Genomic DNA, 22,453 nt, shown 5'->3' on the forward strand with positions numbered 1-22,453 from the left:
TTGCAGTAGTAGTAGTAGTAGTAGTAGTAGTAGTAGTAGTAGTAGTAGTAGTAGTAGTAATAGTAGTACTTGTTTTTTGTTCTTGTTGTTGGTGGTTGTAATAGTAATAGTAGTAGTAGCAGCAGTAGCAGAAGCAGTAGAGAGAGAGGAGGGGAAATGAGAAGGCATCGTATAATTGAAAAACTTCACACACACACACACACACACACACACACACACACACACACACACACACACACACACACACACACACACTCACTCTCTGACCATATTCTAAAATACTTCAACCCACATTTAGACAATTTTTAAGACGCTCTAATTGAAGCTACACGAGTTTTTATAGGTATTTTTACAGATTAACAAGATTTCTACATTATCAAGAGGAGAAGCTCTGTTAAAAACCAGACTTGTATTTATAGGCCCGTGAAAGAGCAAAGCGTCTCTAAATACAGGTCATATTTCACACCCTCGCACACTCTTACACACTTGATGCAGACAGAAGACACGTTTTCACAAGGTCTTCGTTCCTCTTGTCCCTCTCTCGCTCTCTCTCGTACCTTCCTTCCTGACGCATTAGCAAGTCAGATACACCGTTAGGTAAGGAAGAGTGTGAGAGAATGGTGACGACACTCTGTACACACACGCACCTTTATGAATACCAGATGTTGTGTGTGTGTGTGTGTGTGTGTGTGTGTGTGTGTGTTAGTAGTGAGAGGTGAGCAAGAGAGTGTATAGAGTGAAGTACAGTCTCTCTCTCTCTCTCTCTCTCTCTCTCTCTCTCTCTCTCTCTCTCTCTCTCTCTCTCTCTCTCTCTCTCTCTCTCTCTCTCTCTCTCTGCTGTGTATGTTAATGCGTTCTTTACTCTGCGTGTTTGCCAGTCTTCGCCGTTTGTTTGTTTCCCTCCTCCTGCTGTGCGTCCCCCTACATTTATCTTTCATCCAGCTAGACTCCACCCAACCTGCGGCTCACTCCCTCTCCCTCTCTCCCTTTCTCGCTCTCTTTCACATTTTTCATACCCCGGAAAATTCTGATATGGACACGTGGAGGAGGTGGTTCGAGGGGTTAACTGTGAAGATTTTGCTTGAAGATTGGTGTGGTTAGGTTAGGTTACGTTAGGTTAGATTAGGTTAGGTGAGGTGAGGTGGTGTGATGCAATGTCCTCCTGAGTTTTATTATGATTACTCAACGCTCTAGTGAGTTTTCTGTCTTTTTTTTTATATAAGAGAGGAAAATTCGACCAGGGCAGCATAAAATTAGATAAAAAAAGGCCCACTCTAATAGCAGTAGTAGTGGTAGTTATTGATTTTTGTTCTTGTTGTTGGTAGTAGTAGTAGTAGTAGAAGTAGTAGTAGTGGTGGTAGTAGTAGTAGTAGTAGTAGTAGTTTTTTTTTTTTACATTACAAGGGCACTGGCCAAGGGCAAACAAAGTGTTGGAAAAAAAATCCGCTGGTTGCCAGGCCCTGTTAAGAAGAAAGTAGAAAGAGAAAAACAAAAAATCTAAAAGGAGGGTCCAGTTAACGTAAGAGGTGTCTTGACACTCCTCTTTTGAAAGAGTTTAAGTCATAGGCAGGTGGAAATACAGACACAGGTAGAGAGTTCCAGAGTTTACCAGTGTAGGGAATGAAGGAGTGAAGATACTGGTTAACTCTTGCATTAGGAAGATGGACAGAATAGGGATGAGAAGAAGTAGAGAGTCTTGTGCAGCGAGGCCGCAGGAGGGGGGAAGGCATGCAGTTAGCAAGTTCAGAAGAGCAGACAGCATGAAAACAGCGGTAGAAGACAGATAAAGATGCAACATTGCGGCGGTGACTTAAAGAATCAAGACAGTCAGTTAGAGGAGAAGAGTTGATAAGACGAAAAGTAGTAGTAGTAGTCTCCTTGCAGTTCGGAGAGAGTTAGCCCAAATAAAAGAGATATTGGTCGTCTGTGTTCTTAGTTAGTGTTATTATGATTACCTGAAGCTCGGGTGTGTCTTCTGTCTTTTTATGTAAGAAGGGAAAACTGGACAAGAGCAGCAAAAAACGAAAATAAAAAGGCCCACTTAGTTTCCAGTCTCCTTGCAGTTCGGAGTGAGTTAGCCGATAAAATAGAATTTGGTCACCTATGTGTATGTGAGTATGTGTATGTCTCTTTGCAACGGGTCCTGCTTGCTGTGCTGTGAACTCTTACTGGGTGAATCTAAAACGAATATATTTTTCCTCACCATTTCTTCCTCAATTTTGTGATATAGTACCTACTCAGTTTCTTTTGGTGCTAAATGATGAAAGAGTAATAAGAGTGCTGTCTGATTTGTCACTTTTTTCTTTCCTTTTTTCGGTTATCTTGTGCGTACCGTGCGTGGTGAGTAGCAGCTATCTATGTGCGCCACCTGCTCCTGCCTGCCATTCGGGTACTCTTTTGTTTATCATTGTTTATTTCATCTGTTTATTTTGATGGCACGCAGTTTGTTTGAGAGGAGTGATGCGCTTGCTCTCTTGTTGTTGTTGGGTTTCCTCTCTCTCTCTCTCTCTCTCTCTCTCTCTCTCTCTCTCTCTCTCTCTCTCTCTCTCTCTCTCTCTCTCTCTCTCTCTCTCTCTCTCTCTCTCTCTCTCTCTTGCTGCCAGACAAAGAGTTATCCGTCAAGGTGTTACATGTCACCCAAATTTAATTATAATAATGTGACGCGCGTTACTTTTTTGTTGGTCTCCCTGTGTACTTATTTCTTCCTCGATTTGAACCTTGCGTGGAAATTTTAAGAAGATAAAGCCAGGAAGAAGAAGAGGAAGAGGAGGAGGAGGAGGAGGAGGAGGAGGAGGAGGAGGAGGAGGAGGAGGAGGAGGAGGAGGAAAAGAGAAAATTTAAAGAAAGAACGAAATGTAGTGATGTGAGTTGTAATTATCTTTTTTTTTCTTTCTTTCTCTCTTTTCATCCTCCACTTCTTTTAATCTTGTTCCTATTTTTTTTTCCCTTCACATTTGCTACCTTTTCTATATTTTATCTTTCTTTTCTTTTCTTTCTGCCTCCAAGCATCGTGAAGGTCAAAGTACTGTTCTATATTTTATCTTTCTTCCTCTTCTTTTTCTTTTTAATCTTGTTCTTATTTCTCCTCATTTTGTTCCTTTTCTGTATTTCATTCTTTTATTTTATTTCTGCTTCCAAGCACAGTGAGAGTCAAAATCCTGTTTTATGTTTCATCTTTCTTTTCTTCTATTTCTGCCACCAAGCGTTGTGAAAGTCAAAAAGATCTGTTCCAATAACGTTAGCAAAGTTCACTGTTATCCTCTGTAATGTCCTCTTCACCGCATTCATCTGTTGTGCATTGTTTTTTTTTTTTTCACCCCCTTTCTCTTATTCTTCACCTTTTCCATTTTCTGCCCTTTCTCCTTCCCTTACCTTCCCATTTTCTTTTACTTTCATTCTGTACGTAATTTCACACACGCCTTTCTCGCAGCTCTAATTATTGATAGTGGGTGGTAGTGTTCTCTCTCTCTCTCTCTCTCTCTCTCTCTCTCTCTCTCTCTCTCTCTCTCTGGTGTTGTTTCGTCGTGGTGGAAGCGTGAAGAAACAAGTTATGTCCTGATGAATGTAATTTGATGGTGAAAGGAACGAGAGAGAGAGAGAGAGAGAGAGAGAGAGAGAGAGAGAGAGAGAGAGAGAGAGAGAGAGGTGCAGACAAACACTCATGATGAAGAGCCGCGTGCCAGTCAGAGATATCGCCCAATTTTAAGCCCTTATTGAATTAAAGACGCTTTTATCCCACAGCCGGGCGGCCACAACGGTAAATAAACCCAATGTTTGCACCGGCCACCTGCTGGAGTACCCCCCTGCGCTCCTCCATTTCTCTAACTCTCCTCCTACTACCTTCTCCTTTCTTCACCAGCTGCTCTGCTCCTCCTCTTGTCCCTCACCTCTCGTCTCCCTCAAGTCTCGCATCTACTTGCATTGTTAAGCCTCTCGTCTATTGTCATGCTGGTAGAAGTGAAGGAAGATGGAGTTTACTTGGTCTTCCTAGTTTGGGGTTTGTTTAGTAGCTTGTGAGTCTTTTTTATAGTGTTTGATCGTGCTTTGATTCTTCTTTATGGTGTTCGATCCTGCTTCATTGCCTTCGATGCTGTTTTGTAGTGTTTTTTTCTCATTTCTGTTATGGTTTTCGATATTTTTTCCTAGTTTTTCGGTTCATTTTCATAGAATTTTCGGCTTTTCTTATTTGAATCGTCATATTTATCATGCTCTCTCTCTCTCTCTCTCTCTCTCTCTCTCTCTCTCTCTCTCTCTCTCTCTCTCTCTCTCTCTCTCTCTCTCTCTCTCTCTCTCTCTTACATTCCTTTCTTCTTCTCTCGTCGTAATCCACAACTCATTACTTTTTTTCAGCCTGCGAGCGTGCACCACTAACCCTCTCGTGTCCTCAGCCTGACTGTGGACGGGCTTTAGCGGAGCATTAAAAGGGGAAGCCAAAAGAAAGGCGGAGAATACATTTGCACCTTGACGTGTGGTAGTAGTTCCTCATCGTGTGTCCGCTGCGTCACTCCTGAAGACTAAAAGGGGCAAAAAAAATAAGAATAGATACCTCGCGTTGTCATGAGTGAAGCAGTGAAGACTTAATGGTAGATATGAGCACAGTATTTGTTTGTGTCTGATTGATCTTAACTTCTTCAGTTCTGGGACACATTTTTACCTTGAGATTTGTGTACGATTAGACCATTGGCATTAGGAAGGGTCTATGGAGGTCAGAAGATTAATGCATAGAGTCTTCACTATTTCCATCCCCCCACATGAGTTTCTGAAGCTGTATAAGATCGTCAAATAGTAAGCAGAATGAAAAGAATAAATATGAAAACACGTTATGGTACTGAAGGGGTTAAAAACTATTACAAAAGAACCCAAAACTTTTATAATTAGAGTGCTCGAAAGTTTCTTCGGATTACTGTGCTGCTCTTGAGGAGAAGCCATGGTGGTGAAGGGCTTTTAACCTCTTCAGTACTGGAACACGTTTTTACCTCGAGATTTATGTACGATTAGACTATTTTATTGACATTAGGAAGGGGCTATGGAGGTTAATGGCTAGAGTTTTCACTATTTCATTCCCCCCCACATAAGTTTCTGAAGCTGTAAAAAATCACCAAATAGTAAGCAGAATGAATATGGAGACTCGTTTTTTGAGAGCATTTTAAAACAGTTTGGCATGTTTTAGGGCATTTCAAGACAGTTTGGCATGTTTTTTAAGGCATATTAAGACAATTTGGCATGCTTTTTAGGGCCTTTTAAGATAGTCTGGCATATTTTGAGGGCATTTTAAGACAATTTGGCTACGATAAGACCATTTTATTGACATTAGGAAGGCGCTATAGACGTCAGAAGATTGATGTCCACAGTCGTCACTACTTCAATCCCCCACGTAAGTTTCTGGAGCTGTATAAAATTACCAAATAGTAACCAGAGTGAATATGGAAACGCGTCATGGTGGTGAAGGACTCAAGGGAGCACTGTATTGGTGAGAGCTTGTTTGAGGTGACCTTCAGTGTGTCGCTGATGTTACGTTCGCTGCGAAAAAATGCGAGAATTACACTTTTTAATAGGATCCAGTTTATAATTACTTTTACGGTGTATTTTTCTCATCAGATCATAAGCCCTTTTTTTTTTTCTTTTTTGCTGATTATTCATATGATTATCGTGAAATTAATTAATATGAACAAGTAGGATAATTATCATATAAATCCCTCACAATCCTTCTGTCCAAGTATTTATTTCAAACGTGTCAAATGAAACTATTATCAGTATTATGTAAGCTTTTAACGGGAATTAATTAATGCTATCCCCTCGAATTAGATTAACGTATTTGCCCTCGTGTTGTCATTATGCTCGTATTACTATATCAACATTATGACGAGTGGTGTGTTCTTTTGTATTATCACTTGACATCTATGCAGTTTATACCAATCATGTTGACTTTTCTCTCACTGATAAAGTCTGTTCTATTTCTCTCCCTTCTTCACTCCCTCCTTTTCGTTTCATGTCCTTGTTTTGTTTCCATCCTTTGTCTGCGTTGCGTTGCGTCTTTCTATTTCTCATCTTCTGTTTTCTCTCCTTTGTTAGTACTTATTGTTGTATTGTTTTGATTGTATACATTCTTACATTTTTATCTTTTTTGCTTCTCCTCCATCGTCTTTGTTTCTTCATATACCTCCCTCCATTTTCCTCACTTTTTTTTTTCCTCCATTATCTTTCTTCCCTTAATATTGTTCAAAATTTAGACCTCCCTCCATTCCCCTTCTATTCTTTTCCTCTATTCTCTCCTTATTATCCTTGTATTATCTACGTGTATATCTCCCTCAGGTTTCGTCCCTTCCTTCTATTGCTTTCCTTACTGAGTACTCATCCTCCCCAAGAGCTATTTCTGCGTCGGGGAACCTAAAGTAATTGAATTTCCTCCTCAGCCTTATTCGTTTCTTTTTTTTCTTTTCCGAATTGGCGTCGACAGAATAGCCAGCCTGATGCCACGACGCGAGTTTCTTCAGTTGAGTTCTGCCTTTTTCTTGTCACAATTTGCATGTTGATGTTTGTGAATATTTGGCTGATGAAAATAAGTGTGTGTGTGTGTGTGTGTGTGTGTGTGTGTGTGTGTGTGTGTGTGTGTGTGTGTGTGTGTGTGTGTGTGTGTGTGTGTGTGAGAGAGAGAGAGAGAGAGAGAGAGAGAGAGAGAGAGAGAGTAAATGAGTGAATGATTGATTTTAATGCACCTGAATAACAAGGCCAGGTCGTGAGAGAGAGAGAGAGAGAGAGACATCGTTTTCTTTGGTGTATCGTTGCCCTTGGTAGTGAAAGAGCAGTGGACATAGAGAGAGAGAGAGAGAGAGAGAGAGAGAGAGAGAGAGAGAGAGAGAGAGAGAGAGAGAGAGAGAGAGAGAGAGAGAGAGAGAGAGAGAGAGAGAGAGAGAGAGAGAGAGAGAGAGAGAGAGAGAGAGAGAGACTGGGATGGGGGGGAGGCAAAGAGGCACAGATTGGCCCAGTAGTTAACCACACCTCACACCTCACGCCTCATAGCGCCACCAAACGCATGCCAAGTAAAACAGAAACATCCGCAGGTGTGAGATCCAAGCGTCGCCTTTCCAGCAACGGCAGTGAAGGTTTGAACAAGTATTATGTATCTCCTTCTCCCGACACGCCTTGGCCAGCACCAGATCTCTTTCCCCACGCGACGCTCCTTCCCTACTGGTGCAATGGAACCACGCACTCTGGTCCAAGGGTCTCCAAGCGCACGGGTTCGAATCCTGGCCACGGTTGGAGTAGGTAGAGCTTCCTTACTCGGGTCAACGGTTTCCTTGCAGATGGGCTTTCAGATAGGAGATGCCCAAAAAGTACCTCCTTTAGCTCATAAATTCCCGTGAAACCCACATGGTATAAATAAAAAAAATAAAAAAATAAAGAGGCTATACCTACAACAGGGTGCGCGATGGTGTGGTGTCCAGCTGCGTCAGGCGATCAAAGCTCGTTTTTTTCTCTTCTTCAGCATTTGGAGAGGATTCGAGACTCGGTTTGTTGCTGTTGTTGTTGTTGTTGTTGTTGTTTTATTCGTTTCTTTTGCAATACTGTGAGGCTTGAAATAACTGGTTGTTGACTACTCTTTTGTGTTGTTCAAGGTGTGTTTTTCTTTTTTTTTTCTAGTCTTTAAGTTTCCTCGTCTGTGGTAAGAGTATTTGTTGTCCCACGGATTGCGTCACATGAATCCGTGTGTGTGTGTGTGTGTGTGTGTGTGTGTGTGTGTGTGTGTGTGTGTAGTTTTGCAATCATGGCAATACCTTCTATTTTTCTGTGATGTTGTAAGAGTCATCATGGTAAACGATGTTTTTTAATGGCGTAATGGTACCTTTCATCAACTGTTACGAGCAGAAGTAGGAAGTACAGCGCTGCTCTGTGTCGGGAAGGCAGTGAGTGGCTATTTCGCTGCTTCGTCTCAAGCTTAATGAAATTGTCTGGTGGAAGTTGTGGGAATGGCTTCGAAAGACACCAGTGGCCACGAAAGGAGTGATCTACTGTAGTGGTCCAGTGTTCCAGTACCTGTTCTTGTGGTTTTCCTTTGTAATATCGTTCAGAGAGAGACACAGAGAGAGAGAGAGAGAGAGAGAGAGAGAGAGAGAGAGAGAGAGAGAGAGAGAAAGAGACAGACACAAATACACCCTTTATCTTATATCTTCAAACTTTAATCGAGGAACACCTGGAGAGATATAACAGATCACAAAGGATTACAAAAGGACAACACGGACCGTAAGCCTGTCCATTAGCGCCACCAGGAGCTGCGCACACACGTACTCCCCGCGAGAGCCTTCACAAAAGTAGATAAGTAAATAAATAACACGAGGACTGCACGCCCTCACGCAACCCTCGCACGAAAGACCCTGGAATAGCGCTAGGTGGTGGTGGTGGTGGTGGTGGTGGTGGTGGTGGTGGTGGTGGTGGTGTTGGAGCGCATGCCGAAGAAATCACATAATTAAGGCCCAGGATTGAACGGAAGCCCATTTTCTTTTATCATAATTTCCCGAGTCCATTTGGAAGACACACATATATGGGTGAATTAATGAGAGTAGAGAGAGAGAGAGAGAGAGAGAGAGAGAGAGAGAGAGAGAGAGAGAGAGAGAGAGAGCAAACTTAACTCCTTCAGTACTGGGACACATTTCTACCATGAGTTTTGTGTACGATTAGACCATTTTATTGACATTAGGAAGGGTCTATGAAGGTTAGACGGTTAATGGCCACAGTCTTCACTATTTCAATCTCCCCCACATAAGTTTCTGAAGCTGTGTAAAACCACCAAATAGTAACCAGAGTGAATATGGAAACGCGTCATGGTACTGAAGAGGATAATGGATATACTTTAGAAAAATGAGCCCTGGTGTGTTGCATTAACCTTGAACGAGTAAATGCGTGCTGTAGAGTTCAGGTGAGGTCAGGTGGACGTCCCCAAATGAAGAGTAATGAGAGGAAAGAATGAAAAATGGCAGACACGTATATTTAGATGATGCGCCACCTTTATTTATCACTGCGACTTGACTCACGCAGAAAATTACGTAATGTTCAACGGTATTTTAGGGACTTAGACGTGCATTGTAAACGAAAGCCAAAGGTATACGCTGATTAGCCCTGTGGAGTTATGAGAGTGCCACACAAGTCCGTGAATTATAAACAAGATAATCAAACATTGCCATTCTGTTGCTGTTGTATTCACTAATGTATATGGAATGACCTACAGTACTCTCTCTCTCTCTCTCTCTCTCTCTCTCTCTCTCTCTCTCTCTCTCTCTCTCATGTGCGTGAGAGCCTGTGAGCTTCTCTATATCACCCTAAACACACACATACAAAAATTTTCTTCCCTCCCCTTGTGGAATTTCCCTTCAGGTGGATTCCGTCTCCTCTCCCTTTAGAACGTGCCTTCCAACACAAGCCTGAACACCACACTCCACCGCTCAGGTAGATCCAAAGCCAAGAGGGAGTCGTGGTGGTGGTGGAGGTGGTGGCGGCGTTGGTGGTATTGCAGAAGGATAGAGCGTATAGATTTGCAAATGCTCAGTGACAGGAAAGCGATAAGAGGCCTGCCAGGAAGGTGGATGAAGCTTAATACAACCTGATCTAACCCTACCTCAGCCTCCACCAGCACGACCAAGGCAGATATGTGGCCATGCTATTAATCCTTGTCATCTTAATTAACGTGTGTGTGTGTGTGTGTGTGTGTGTGTGTGTGTGTGTGTGTGTGTGTGTGTGTGTGTGTGTGTGTGTGTGTGTGTGTGTGTGTGTGTGCGTATGTGTGTGATTACGATGGTGCATTGCTAAGGAGAGTATAGCCATGTCTCAATATTCCATTAACCCCTTGAGTACCATGACGAGTTTCCATATTCATTCTGCTTACTATTTGGTAATTTTACACAGCTTCACAAACTTATGTGGGTGATTGAAATGTGAAGACTGGCCATTAATCTTCTGACCTCCATAGACCCTTACTAATGTCGATAAAATGGTCTAATCGTACACAAATCTCAAGATAAACAAAATGTGTCCCAGTATTGAAGGGGTTAATACTAGCAGGCTCAGAACTATGTTGGCTACCATTCATTGTCTTGATAGTGATAATAAAACACTAGATTGGTGGTTAATGCTTTTTTCACCTCTCTTCTCGCGTGACATGTAGCAAGCCTTGTATATGTTACGCACTCCCAAAAAACCTGAAATATATTTGAACATGCAGTGAGGTACGCTTTGCTACTGTGTATATCTCTCTGTCGCTTTGAAATATGAAGTGACTCTGCCTTGTTTGTTGGTCCAATTCTCGAGCTGTGCAAGAGTTACCACGAGTTATTTCTAGGATCGGGAAGTTGTCAGTCACCGGTGCCAAGATTATTAAGCGATCCAATTCCTGTGAAGTACCTCAACACATTAAAAGCAGCGCCATGTGATACGCTTCATCATAAAGGCGACTCATAAAGGTTCACAGGGAAGGAAGGGAAGGAATTCGTTTGATAACCCGGCCACCTGTCTCGATACTCGTAATCACTGCGTGGCTATCCCTTCACTTGCCTCCACACTGGGACGTCACTATAGTCTGTCTACGCTAAAATGGTTCATGTATTTCAAACATACTGCAGTGTATTGATAACGTCATTGATTTGATGTGAATAATACTTGTTTTCTGTTGATCAACGCATGCATTACAAGGATAGCTCATGGTTTTCCTCAAGATCTGACAACCACGCATTCCCTGGGGCACTGGGACACTGGGACATTGGGACAGCATTCAAACTGACACCTAGGAGACACTATAGACAAAGACCAGTGTTCCTTCACAGCCACAGCGAAGAAAAGAGGAGTTACTTATTACTAGATAGACGCCATTTGACTGTGATGCTGCGAAGTATTGTTTTGCAAGTAAGTCGCACATTGATTTAAATGTTAACCTCTACAGTACCAGGACACGTTTTCATATTCATTCTGGTCACTGTTTGGTAATTATACAGCTTTAGAAATTTATGTGGGGACTGAAATAGTAAAGACCGTGGACATTAATATTCTACCCTCCATAGACGCTTCCTAATGTCAATAAAAATGGTCTTACCGTACACAGAACTCATGGTAAAAATGTGTCCCAGAACTGAAAGGCTTAAGATGCGTTGGCGGCTCGGAAATATATATAATTGGTGTTTCATAAGTGTTATCAGTTGTCTCCTCCGTCAAGTGTTTACCGACGGCGCCTCAGGGAAGGACAAGCTGTGAGGTGAGGTAAGCTGTGTGTCTGTCTCGCCTTCTCCTGGAGTTCATGTGTCCGTGTTAGCTCTAAGTGTTCTCGAAGCTCAGTCACCATCCAATTACAGACGCTTCCTGCTTGTTATAACGTTATTCATCGCCAGCTGGAGGATTCACGTGAAGAGGGAATAGATTTACAGGTAAAGGCGACGTATATTGCGTGGCGGAAGCATTTACGTATATTTCATTCTCCTTTTTTTTTTTTTTTTTTTCCAACCGCGAGCAATTTAGGAATTAAGGCAATTCGACTCCGTGCTCGCAGAATAGCAGGAAAGATCTGTGTATGCCATTACTTCCTGTTTCTCTCTCTCTCTCTCTCTCTCTCTCTCTCTCTCTCTCTCTCTCTCTCTCTCTCTCTCTCTCTCTCTCTCTCTCTCTCTCTCTCTCTCTCTCTCTCTCTCTCTCTCTCTCTCTCTCTCTCTCTCTCTCTCTCTCTCTCTCTCTCTCTCTCTCTCTCTCTCTCTCTCTCTCTCTCTCTCTCTCTCTCTCTCTCTCTCTCTCTCTCTCTCTCTCTCTCTCTCTCTCTCTCTCTCTCTCTCTCTCTCTCTCTCTCACACACACACACACACACACACACACACACACGGTCATCAAATTACCCCCTAATAAGCCAAGGCCAGAGTTACTTACCTGCTGTTCGCCCACCGTCAGTTATTGAGGGTCACCTGCAGCTCCACCCTAACGAATCCTTTCATTCTTAATAGACTCACTACGGAGCCTTCTGATCCTTGGCTAGCTTATGGTTTACAACTACTATTTGATAAGACCGAGGACTCAAGGTACCATTTATGTATAAACAACTTTAGACTTTTTTTAGGTTAATTTTTGTTGCTTTCGTTTGCATCTTGAGTCTCATACGTGTGGTTTCAGTTGGCTTACGTGTCTAGTTCTCAGGTTTATATTTAGAAACCCTTTGTTCTCCCACCATCACTGCTTTCCAAAGGCTCTAATTGAAGATACTCGTGTTTTTTAAGTGTGTTTTTTTTCATGGCAAGATTTTTAGTTTCGTAAAAGGAGAAACTGTCTTATAAACCCGGCTAGTTGTCTCTCTGGCCTTTGGAAATTGTGGTAGTGAGAAGGGAAGGCGTTTATGAATATGAGCGTGTCAGTAATATACCTATATACACCTGTCATTTGCTGTTACCTCGGCTCTGACAATAATGACAGCTCTGGTTATCTTAGTGCAAGTTGTGGGGATAATCTTGATGTGATGGTAGAATTATTAGCCGAGTTTTTACCTAGAAACATCCCTTTTAACATTCTATCGGCCTTTCTTTCTGTGTGTGTGTGTGTGTGTGTGTGTGTGTGTGTGTGTGTGTGTGTGTGTGTGTGTGTGTGTGTGTGTGTTTGTAATTTGGACCACAGTCTCTTTTTTAATCTCTGCATTTAAATATTTATTCTGTGGTCAATCAATTATCTGAATCTGAATCTGTGTGCCTTTTTTTTCTATTATCGAGATGAGCATATGTTGTGACAATTGAATCACTAAACCAGCGGAATTATCATATGTTTCTTAGCTCAGACTCATTTTTAGTGTAACCATCAACTCCTTCATTATTCATTATCTTTTTTTTTTTTTTTTTTACAGGAAGGATCTTTTTTTTTTTTTTTTACTTTGGGGATCATGTTTTAACTTCAGAGCCAATGTTTGTCTTTTCAGTGTAACGATCAACTCCTTCAGTATTCATTATCTTTTTTTTACTTTTTTGGAGAGATCATGTTTCAATTTCAGCGTTAAGGTTTTTCTTTTTAGCGTATCCATCAACTCCTACAGCATTTGTTATCTTTGTTACTTGTCTGGGGGAGTCATACCTTAATTTCAGCGCCAAGATTTTAATCACAACTCCTTCGCCTTCCTTGTTAGCGCTGTGCCCCACCAATGCCTTTGGCAGAAAGTGCTTTGGAATATTCAGAGCGCAGGGAAATGCAAGCAGTGTTAGGAGGAAAACATCTTTAGTAATCAAGGTAAAGAAATGATAACTGTAAAAACTGCAGAAAATTGTAGTCGTTCTCAAAAATACGCCTCGCTCAGTGCGGGAGATAATCCAGTGTTATAATTGGAACGAGGATTCTGCCTAACTGTTTGTTACTAAATGGACGAGTAGAGAACGAATATGGACAGTGAGTGGATGCAGTTTCCGTATTTTTCCTTTGCTCCACATTTTGTTTATTCCTTCATTCCTGCTTTTACGTGTACAAATGTTCAATTCTCATTTCAATGGGCGGCTATGTTGCATCCCATTCTTTCTAACGCACTTTCTGGCAATGAATAGTTCCTTTATGCTTTTTTATAGCCATAAAAGTGAAGGCTAATAAAGATGAACGAAAAAAAGATGGAATATTTTTTTTTTTTTGCATTCCCTCCACTCGAAATTATTAAAAGAAAAGTTCAATTCAATTTTTTTTTTCTTTAGCCCAAGTTTTCCATGAAAGGCAAGTATCATTCCGACTATTTGCCGCCCCCGCCGCGATATTGTGGAAGAGGAGGCGGCCATTTCTTGTTATTAAAATTCATTAAATATTAAGCCATATCCGGGAAATTTGCAAGTATTCACCTTTCACTTGTTATTTTTTATTATTTTTTATGTAAGAGGGAAAACTACCAAGGGCAAAAGAATTAATATTGGAAAAAAAAAAAAAAGAGCCCACTTGATTTGTAGTCTTCTATTACTTCTCTCTTCTTACGGCCTCTCACTCTCCTGGCTCCCTATTATGTTATGTGTAGACTTTACCATCATCATCCACTTCCACACAGCGCGGGCTCTCACTCTCCTGCTCCCTATTATGTTATATGTACACCTTCACCATCGTCATTCACATCCATACAGCGCGGGCTCTCACTCTCCTGCTCTCTAATATGTTATATGTAGAGCCTCACCATCATTATCATCAGCAGTCTCCGTAAGTACAAGCATCTCGGCTAGAGTGACACTGTTACATTAACAACAGTTACTTCTCCCAGCAGGAAGCGATTGTATAAGTCTTCACATCGCCGACATATCCGTCAGCTGCTTTAAACCTCAGTCTTTCAAACCCTCCCTGTCGCGTCTCCATCCCTTCAGTACTGAGACACATTTTTTGCCATGATTTTTGGGATATGATTAAGGCCATGTTATTGACATTACATTACATTACTAATTCTTTCATATCTTTTAGGGAGACTGCAATTCCAGTGAGCCTTTCTTTTTCTAATATATTGTTTTTGCCCCGGTAGTTCTCCCTCTTACATAAAAAAGTGTCTATGGAGGTCAAAAGATTAATAGTCAGAGTCTTTACTATTCTCCTCCCAACATGTGTCTCTGAAGCTGTACAAAATCACCAAGTAGTAAGCAGAATGAACATGAACACCCGTCCTGGTAGTGAAAGGATTTAAACTCATATTACCGAACTCCAAACCAGCGAGAGACAAAAAAAAGAAATAAGAAATCGAAGTGAAACAAGATATTCAATTCACTGTCGGAAAAATTCATAAACATCTCCCTCGTCGGTTGGAGAGGAGATGCGCTTTCGAACTCAGAACAAATGGTGATGACAGTATTCCATTTGGGGTGAGTCTCGAGTGCTGCTTTCCATCATTAATCTCCGGATTTGACTGGTTCGGTAGTAACTCACGCCCGGTTTGTGTCCATCGTAAGCAAAGTGTGGCTCCATCTATCTCTTGGCGCGGCGCTGTTCTGAGGGGGAGGGGAAGAGAGAGAGAGAGAGAGAGAGAGAGAGAGAGAGAGAGAGAGAGAGAGAGAGAGAGAGAGAGAGAGAGAGAGAGAGAGAGAGAGAGAGAGAGAGAGAGAGAGAGAGAGAGAGAGAGAGAGAGAGAGAGAGAGAGAGAGAGAGAGAGAGAGAGAGAGAGAGAGAGAGAGAGAGAGAGAGAGAGAGAGAGAGAGAGAGAGAGAGTGTGTGTGTATTACAACGATACAAACAAACGCCGCTATGAAAAGGTGAAGAGATGGAAGGAAAATATCTCGTGGGCACGGTCACTATTTTTACAGCGAATCGATCCCGCTGGACCAGAAAAAAATAAGATAAAAACAGAGTAAAAAAAACGATGCTGGAACGAATGTACTTTTTGCAGCAAGTAATGTCTATCGCTTCCCAGCAGCTGCCGCCTCAATATGGGACACGAAGGGATGAAGGTATGATTGTGTGGCAAGTGGTGAGTAACTGCTGGTGTTGGTACTATAGAGAGAGACGGTATCTGTAGTTCTTTCCCCTTCCAACACACTGAAGACGTGATCGAAATCTTATTATACCTTCAGTACTGGGACGCACTTTTACAATGACTTTTAGGTGTGATTAAACAATTTTATTTACATTAGAAAGGGTCTGTGTAGGTCAGATGATTAATAGCCAGAGTCTTCACTGTTTTAATCGCCACATATAAGTTTCTGAAGTTGCATAAAATCGCCAAATAGTAAGCAGAATCAAGTATGAAAACGTGTCATGGTACCTAATGGGGTAAGTTGTAAGGAGCCCACAGTAGAAGCCCTTGATCGTTTCCCTTTCGTCCCATACACAAAGTCTCTTCACCTTGAATATCACAGTTTGATCTTGTTGCGGCACTAAAACGAATAGAGAAACCTAACATGACAGCAGCGCCTCAGTGTGGAAGGAGTAAACACTGCCCCTCGCACGTGAGTCATTAGTTCTCCGAGTCAACAGAAGCAGATCACAGGTGGATCTCCTCGTGTCTGGAGGCGAGCTGCTCGGGATTAGATATGTAAATGGGACTCCAGGAATTATGGGACTTCAGCGACTATGCAAAGATGTGTTGACCTTCAGTTATTGGAGTTTACATTCGTTCTTCTTTTGTCAAACTGTCACGACACGGCAGCATTGCGACTAGAAAGGTGCCGCTGGGTGAGCATTGTTAGGAGCGTGAGCTGTGCCATATAACCTCATTCTATACTCTCTCTCTCTCTCTCTCTCTCTCTCTCTCTCTCTCTCTCTCTCTCTCTCTCTCTCTCTCTCTCTCAACATGCTCCCCCTTTTCCTTGGTCTCCTCTCTCCCTGGCCTCCACCTGAGCGGCCTTCTGGGGAGCGGTGGGTATATCACTCTTGTAATACTTTCCTGCCACGTATTTCGCGATGGGAATGGAGGCAGTGACTATCTGCATGAATTGCGAGGCCATTTTGCAGCCGCGCCCTGACTTCGGAGTGAAGGCAGGTGGTCGGGGCGGGCTCACCTCTCTCTCTCTCTCTCTCTCTCTCTCTCTCTCTCTCTCTCTCTCTCTCTCTCTCTCTCTCTCTCTCTCTCTCATCTTATTAACGTCTTTTGCTTTAATTCAAACTCCTAAGTCATGATACACTTAATTTAAGGCTTAAGAATAGTAATCATTCGCCAAAGTTTGCCTGCAGTTACTTTTCTGAGCCTTGGAAGAACTCAAACTCAGCAACTTACAACGCTGCAATACTCGCACAAGTCTCAGCCATCGCCTAGCCGGTCACCATTGCCGCTACGCATCTCTCGACACGTGCCCGACACTCGCTCACTCCTCGGGGCTCAACACCAACAGCCAGCCTGACACTCCCGCTCAGTCTCGATCATGTAGTCAAAGATAAGCACACAAACCATCATCCCCAGGCCCACGTGGTCATTAATTCCAGGCTGCAGTGTAAACAAACTCTTCCTGACTCCTCCTCTGTCCCTGTCCCTCCCTGTTCCTGTCCCTGCCAGCCACTGATCCATTTCACACTATGCTATATGGAGCGCGGAGCAGCAATAATAGTGGTTAAGTGTACTCTCTCTCTCTCTCTCTCTCTCTCTCTCTCTCTCTCTCTCTCTCTCTCTCTCTCTCTCTCTCTCTCTCTCTCTCTCATTTGCATAAGGAAGGGTCTGTGGACGTCAAAAGATGAATGGCCAGAGTTTTTATTATTTTTATTCTCACATAAGTTTCTGAACCCGTATAAAATCGCCAAATAATAACCAGAATGAATGTGGCATAGTACTGAAGGGTCTGAATAGAAGTTCAATTATCTTGATTTTTAACCCCTTCAGCCCCATGACGCGTTTTAATGTTCGTTCTGCTTACTATTTGATTTTATACAGCTTCAGAAACTCTTATGGGGATTGAAATAGTGAAGACTTTGGCCATTAATTTTCTGACCTCCTCAGACCCTTCCTAGTGTAAATAAGATCGTCTAATCATACCTAAAACTCAAGGTAAAAATGCATTCCAGCACTGAAGTGGTTAAGTTCTGTAAAATGATCTACGTCATGACAGAGTTCAGGCGACACAATCTCACAGGCGACTGAGACACCTCTGGACAGCAATGCGGGAAACAAGCACGGAATACTACAGCATAATTGTTAGGCCGTCCAGAAAACAGCCCTGCGCTTGGTCTTCCCCCTAGCTCCTGCAGGCGCCGAGCAGGTCATAAAGTTCAAATGATAGAGCGTAATTAACTGGTGCAGTAGAGCAATTAAGATATTGTGGCTTTTTTTCAGGTAGAGGTGTGCGAGAAGTTTGAGGGAACGAACCTTTGTCTTTACTCACACTCCCTCCTTCGATATGTTCCTTGTGTGGCGTGTTAAATCCATACCAGTTTCACCGTTTCACTCATTTACGACTCAGGGTTTTGTTATATTGATTCATTTCAGAGAGAGAGAGAGAGAGAGAGAGAGAGAGAGAGAGAGAGATAAATGCAAAAAAACAAAAAATAGAGAGACAAAGAGGAGGGAGGAAAAATAGAGAGCAGAGAGGCAGGAACAGCCAGGATATAGACTTTAGGGGCAATTTTGTGAGTTGTGAAACTATCCTTAATTGTTCCTACAAAGGTTTTAATGGACCTGCCCTTGCTGCGGTCCGCCGTGGTGCGTCTGATGTCGGTAGGGGAGGAAAGAGGTCAGTGGTAGAGGGAAGCCATGCCGAGGAGTGTAGCAGTCAGTGTCTCTTCCATGCATAGCACACTCTTTGGTCTCCAGTCATGGTAGCAAGTCTTTATGCGCAGACCAGGGAAGATCTTTAGAAATTAAGTTTGTGGTTTTGTTAATAGTTTACGATTATATGTAACGTACTGATATAATATGTACGTAAAGTATGCGTATATTTTTCCATATAGGCTAATAGTTTTGTTGATTCTGCCAGCACTTCATTTGAGTAACCTTTCTTTCAGATGACGGAGGAATTAGCTATCGTTGAATGTGTAATTTGCATTGAAGAAATAATTAAAGAAATGAAGAAATTGAATCAACACTTAAAAGAAAAGTATTTCAGATGTTGATTTATTTTTTCAATGTGTTAATGATGTTGCCAAACTGTTGGTGCAAACAATAATTCTACTAGTGACTGCCATCCATTGCCACACCCACATAGCGGTGGTTGTTTGGTGATTCTGGTCTGATCTTTCTGTGCATCATTCAACTCTAGTGTTATTAGTATCAATATATATTAAGTATTACGTAGTTATGCTTAAGATAATTTGTTTAGAGTAATATTAAGACAATGAGCTACTAAGAGAGTTTTTTTTTATAACTCAACCACTTCCCAACTACCGTCAGTGGCTGCAGCAGAGCCGGGCTCAAACAGTGACGGTGCGGCGCAGTGCGGCCGTGCGGTGGAGCTTCAGAGTTCAGCCCTCAGGAGACAGACGCCTTGACGACCGGAAGCAGAAGGAGGCAGGTAACAAATTTGAACCAAACTAGACCAAATTTTGCATTTGCTCATAATGTTTAAGGAGACAAATGGTCATATATATTTATACCATATATATATATATATATATATATATATATATATATATATATATATATATATATATATATATATATATATATATATATATATATATATATATATTTATATGACAAACAAAGGACTTCTTGTCAATATTTACTACCACAAGATAGCAAGAGATACAACATTCCAACAGTGAGAAAGAGGCTGAAGACAGTCAGTCAGAGGAGAGGAGTAGACAAGCCAGGCAGACTGGGTGCCCTCCGCAGCCATCCTGATAGCATCCACACCACTCCACTCTCCCTTATTTCCACCAAGGGAGACAGTGCACCGCATTTCACGCAAGTAAAGGCGTGTGTGTGTGTGTGTGTGTGTGTGTGTGTGTGTGTGTGTGTGTGTGTCTGCAGCAGTGAAACAGTTAATAAAATTTTGTAATGAAGAAAAAATGAAATGATTGAATTGTAAGATGTACAGATTTTCAGTTTTCTCTAAACTTTGTGTCTGTCAAAGATAAATGTGTTCAATCTGTGTGTTATTGATTTCTTTGTGGAGGCATCTCTGTCTGAGGAGGAAGGAGAGATGAGTGGCTGACTTGTATTTATTAGTTAGGCGTTGGTGAATGCAGTTTGTGTGTTTGTGAGTGGTGGTACTTGTATGTGTAAGGAGGGATGAGTGGCTGAGTTGCCCATGTTCCTGGAGTGTTGGTGAGTGCAGTGAGGGTTTGCGTTTCTCTGACAGGATGTACTGCACCGGTGGCGTGGCGTCGAGGGAAGCACCTCTTTTTATCCCTGCTCAGCACTGTATTGAACACGTGAAGATGCTTCAGTTTCAAGAAGGGAGTGGTACACACACTTTGCTGCACTCCAAGTAAGGCAAACAAGTTGTCAAGTAGTAGTTATTTTGCAAATAATGTGGCTTTGCTTGGCTGGGTTTTTGATATACCTTCCTGTACCACAAATGTGATTACAAGTGAGCAGTTTTGACAATTTCAGATTGATAAGATGACATGAAGGTAAATGATTGCTAAACATGAACTTTTGTTGACTCCTTTCTTTTTGTTGCAGGCTTTTGGAGGTCCAGCGGCACACTGCACACTGCTTTCATAAGCATGTGTGCAGAGTGCAAGACAGAGAGTGGCAAGGATGGAGAATGCTTCAACATTCACAGCATCATTAGTTCATGCTTTCTTTTTTGTGGAAAGTAGTGCACACATTTTTAACCGAAAGATTGTGTCATCATTCATATTGACAGATTTCATGACTTACCATTGTGCATCAAATCACTTCATTACATGTAAGTGTATATTTAGCTACAAGGAGTAACGGTTTATGAAATTTGTAATGTGTAAAAAGTGACTTATAAGAGATCTTGCATTATGAAGATTTGTTTAAAGGACTTTATTTATTAGCATGATCTAGTTGTGTCATTCTTAACAGTCCAGATTGTACAGACATGAACCATTGTCCATTGCACTTCCTGCAGATGGAATTTCAGTCAACACTGCAAGGTGTGTGTGTGTGTGTGTGTGTGTGTGTGTGTGTGTGTGTGTGTGTGTGTGTGTGTGTGTGTGTGTGTGTGTGTGTGCAAGTGTGCAGTCATTCCTTGATGTCAGTGTCTTTCATTTAGGGAAAAAATGTTGTGTGTAATTAGGTTAATATACATTTTTGAGTGAAGATTATTTAGACTGATTAAAAAGTAAGTTTCTCAACTTTCTAGAGCTTTGCTGTTACTGGTCTGTGTAAGATTTCAGGGGCCGCATTCTACAAACCGTCATAGCTAATGACATGATTATAACAAGATAAAATGGTGCATTTTAAACACACGTTACTCATCATAAGTGCCAAAACAGGGTTCACCCTGTTGTAGCGCCGCCAACCGCTGTCTTAAAACTCTTGTCAACATGGTAGGAGCTTGGCTGTATGTACCATAGCATGATCCCTGACAGTTTTTATTACTAATTAATGATAAATATCCATAATGATGACTAAATAATGGATTTGTTTTGATGCAGTAATTTGCCATTCTAGATAACTGCCGAGAGGGGTACGATCAGTTTCCTCCAAACTCAAACTTTGCCCTGCGTGGCCTGCATGTGTCATGTGTCATCTTCTCCTGTTTGTCATGTTTCTTTTGTTTTGGATACACTGTCTAACTATTTCCAAAGTAGTAATATAATGTCAAAATAATTTGGATTGTAGAAAATGATGTCAGAGCTTTTTTTTTCCTATACGTATATAAAGTTGACAAATAATGACCCATTCAGTGAAACCCGAGGGTAACTGTGTAGAATGCGGCCCAGACTGATGGTTTGTGTTTTTTTTCTTATATTTATGGTGACAGTATAGTGTTGTAACATGCTGTTTGAGAGCAGTGCCATTGTGATTTTTTCTGCCATTGTGAAATTCCTAAAAATTAGAGTTGATAGTTTCTCCTAGACTTTTACAAAGAAAATGGTCTCAGAATACTTTTAGAACTTGTAGTTACTAGCAAGACTTGTGCAATGAAATGCTCTCAAAATACTATTATGTTATTTTCTTTGTTATATTAGACAAATATATGGATGGCAATGATAGGTGAAATGAGGTAGACTTGTTCATACAGGGACTGCTGCCATGTATGTGCAGGCCTCATGGCAATGATAGATGCAATGAGGTGGACATGTTCAGGCAGGGACTGTGCAGACCTCATGGTCCCTCTTTCAACTTTCGTCATTTTTTAAGTTGAAAATGTGCCCAGAGTAATGTAATACTTGAAAATTGAATTTTTTTTGCCGTTCCACTGCTGTAAGTTGAAAACTGTAAAAATATTGTAAGTTGAAAATTGTAAAAATTTTACACGTTTGTTAGTTGCGTAAGTTGAAAATTTTGTAGAGTTTTCAGAGTTGTTGAATTGTAAAAATTTGTAAAAATTTTCTTTGAAATTTTTTGTTTTTGTCTTTAAGTTGAAAATTTCTGTAGAGTTTTTAATGTTTTGTTGAAATTCTAAATTTGTGTAGAGTTTCCAGTTGTTGAATTGTAAAAATTTGTAAAAATTTTCTTTAAGTTGAAAATTTCTGTAGTTTTTAATGTTTTGTTGAAATTCTAAATTTTTGTAGTTTCCAGTTGTTGAATTGTAAAAATTTTCTTTAAGTTGAAAATTTCTGTAGTTTTTAATGTTTTGTTGAAATTCTAAATTTTTGTAGTTTCCAGTTGTTGAATTGTAAAAATTTTCTTTAAGTTGAAAATATCTGTAGAGTTTTCAAAGTTTTGGTGAGATTCTGTTGAATTGTGAACATTTGTAAAAATATTTGAATTGTGAAAATTTGTAAAAATATTCTTAAGTTGAAAATTTCTGTAGAGTTTTCATTCAGTTTTGTTGAAATTCTAAGTTGAAAATTTTTGTAGAGTTTTCAGTTTTGTTTTTAAAACTTGATTTCCACGTTGAGAATTTTAGGGTTTTTTCACACTTGTTACACAAAAATGTCTTGATTGAATAAAAGGGAAGGAAGGGAGACTCTTAATTGTATTTTTAACCCAAAT

The 22,453-nt window shown here is 41.1% G+C and overlaps 1 long non-coding RNA gene across 3 annotated transcripts in view; it reads left to right on the top strand.

Moving 5' to 3' along the window:
- LOC123515730 overlaps nucleotides 1-20,161 on the top strand; it is a 138,531-nt gene extending 118,370 nt beyond the window's left edge. For 2 of the 3 annotated variants that reach the window (XR_006677984.1, XR_006677982.1), the window contains exons 4-7: nucleotides 18,761-18,881; nucleotides 19,132-19,280; nucleotides 19,674-19,802; nucleotides 20,000-20,161. This is a non-coding gene — a long non-coding RNA (uncharacterized LOC123515730). Of the gene's footprint in view, nucleotides 1-18,760; nucleotides 18,882-19,104; nucleotides 19,281-19,673; nucleotides 19,803-19,999 lie in introns of all 3 variants that reach the window. The other variant, XR_006677983.1, reaches the window with a different exon arrangement.
- The last annotated feature ends 2,292 nt before the right edge of the window (nucleotides 20,162-22,453 follow it).

Source organism: Portunus trituberculatus, chromosome 39, assembly GCF_017591435.1.
Source record: "Portunus trituberculatus isolate SZX2019 chromosome 39, ASM1759143v1, whole genome shotgun sequence".
NCBI lineage: Eukaryota > Metazoa > Arthropoda > Malacostraca > Decapoda > Portunidae > Portunus > Portunus trituberculatus.